The following is a 2500-nucleotide window of genomic DNA, read 5'->3' on the forward strand; positions in this document are numbered from 1 at the left end:
TTAGGGAAAGGAGAAATCCTTTCAGAAGCGGGCGCGTTTGTGCAGCTCAGTCTGTGATACGGAGACGCCCCGCTGCAACCAAAAGGGAATCGGGTTAACAGTCCCGAACCCGGCTACGGAGATCGGCTCTTCGGAGCCCAGTGCGGCAACGCAAACCAGCTCGGAGACGCCGATGGGAGCCCCGGGAAGAGTTTTCTTTTCTCTGTAAGGAGATCGAGTCCCTGGAATGGGTTCACCCCGAGATAGGGACGGTGGCTCCGTAGAGCAGTGCGGCTCTTGCGCTGTCCGGTGCGCTCCTGTCGGCCCTTGAAAATCCGAGTGAGGGAGTGTGATTTTCGTGCCGGACCGTACCCACATCCGCAGCAGGTCTCCAAGGTGAACAGCCTCTAGTCGATAGACCAATGTAGGTAAGGGAAGTCGGCAAAACGGATCCGTAACCTTGGGAAAAGGATTGGCTCTGAGGGCTGAGCCGGTCGGGCTGGGGTCCAGAAGCAGGAACGGCACTGCACCGGGACTGGGCGAGGCTCGCCGCCGTAAAAAGCGGTGCGGCCGAGCCCGGACCAGCGTCGGGACCTTCCTGTGGAAAGCCACAGCTGTGCATTTTCCGTGGGCTTCGCGCCTGAGGTTCTTGCTTCGGCCGGCAGAAAACAGCCAACTCAGAACTGGCACGGACCGGGGGAATCCGACTGTCTAATTAAAACAAAGCATTGCGAGGGCCGTTGATCGGTGCTGACGCAATGTGATTTCTGCCCAGTGCTCTGAATGTCAAAATGAAGAAATTCAAAAAAGCGCGGGTAAACGGCGGAAGTAACTATGACTCTCTTATGGCCCCCTCTGCTTCCCCAGCTCCCCTTGGTGGTAGGTCGGTGAAGGCGCGCGCTTCAGCCGACAGCCATGGGGTGTCAGCCTGGGTAATGACAGGGGCAAGGCCTAAGGACAGGCGGGTTATTAACTCCCTACCTGACCAAGCGTCTGTTGATGCTGCGGAGGAGCCAAGTTCAAACGTGGCTTCATACGCTGATTCAGGGGAGCCAGTTCTTGGTGCAACCCCTGCGGTCCCCTCCGGTCAACCAGCTCCCCTTGGCACTGATGCGGCGAATGCGCGCGATTCTGCTGACAGTGTCCATGTGGGGTCAGTCTGGATGTCTACGGGGGTAGGACCTAGGGTCAGGAGGAAGTTCGTACTTCCACCCGACTTACGTTCGTCCGATGACGAGGACGAGGGAGGTGAACCTGTGTTCTGCGGGTCGCCCCCCGGAGAAATCACTCAAAGGAGCAGCATGCCAAAGCGTTCGGGCAACAAGCCCACAGAGGAAGGTTCTGAGAACGGAGCAGCTACCGGCTGTTCCGAAAATGCCGCCCCGGCTGACGCGAATATGACAGGCCACATATCAACCATGACAACGACATTCCAATGTCCAGAATGTACTGCAACCTTTGGTAGCAAGATTGGCCTGAGCCAGCATCGCCGGCATCGGCATTTTGAAGAATACAACGAAGATGTGAATCTGGCCAGACTCAAGCCCAGATGGAAAAAGGAGGAGGAGTACCTGATGGCAACTAAGGAGGTTGAATTAAGATCCCAGAAGGTCCGGGACATCAATGCACAGCTACTAAGAGCGTTTCCGCACCGCACGCTGCACAGCATTAAATCGCACAGAAGGCAGGAAGGTTACAAGAGGCTGGTGGAAGACCTACAGAACAGACTCTACCCAAGAAGCACTCAGGAGGTGCTAGCCGACATTGGGGAGCAAGCTGTTGAGGACGCCTCCCTGGTCATCCCCGAGGTAAATCACCGTGAGGTGATTGAGGCTGAGCTAAGAGGTCTAACAACAAAACCTCCGCCAAGAGCGTACCAAGCATACAAGCTATGGGAGCTTGCAAAGAGATTCCTCGACAGGGAGGATATAACGATAGCTCTTAATGCCTACCTAAGGGAGGTGTTCGCTTCGGACTTGCGTCCGCATGGTCGCCAACCTCTTCCACCTGTTCAAGAAAGTCGCAGGAAGAAAAAGAAGCGGGAATACGCCTTGACACAACAACTCTTCAGACGGAACAGGACACAGTGTGCAAGACAGATTCTGGATGGAGAGGCGGACTCCAAGGTGGAGGATCCCCAAGCTTTTCTAGAAGAATGGAGAGAGATCATGGAGAAAGTGGTGCCTTCATCAGTGTCTCCTGCTATCGAACGCCCGCACAAGGTTATCGATCCTGTGTTCCTTATCACAGAAATGGACATTAAGGCGGCAATGCCCTCATCAAGCTCGGCAGCCGGACCTGATGGCTTTGCGGCGAGGGAACTGCGGAAGGTTCCGCCAGTAATACTCCAGGTTCTACTTAACTTGCTCCTGCTGCTGAAGCGACTTCCACTCTTTCTCACCCAAGCACGAACGATCTTCATTCCCAAAGTTCCTGGTGCTTCAACAGCCTCGCAACACCGCCCAATCTCAATATCTCATGTGCTCCTTAGACTGCTTCATAAGATATATTTCCGAAGGCT

At 55.1% G+C, this 2500-nt stretch overlaps 1 pseudogene; it reads left to right on the forward strand.

Moving 5' to 3' along the window:
* The window catches only part of LOC142768041 (large subunit ribosomal RNA), a 7781-nt pseudogene that overhangs the window by 1897 nt on the left and 3384 nt on the right, over positions 1 to 2500 (forward strand).

Source organism: Rhipicephalus microplus, chromosome 7 (assembly GCF_043290135.1).
Source record: "Rhipicephalus microplus isolate Deutch F79 chromosome 7, USDA_Rmic, whole genome shotgun sequence".
Classification (NCBI taxonomy): Eukaryota; Metazoa; Arthropoda; class Arachnida; order Ixodida; family Ixodidae; genus Rhipicephalus; species Rhipicephalus microplus.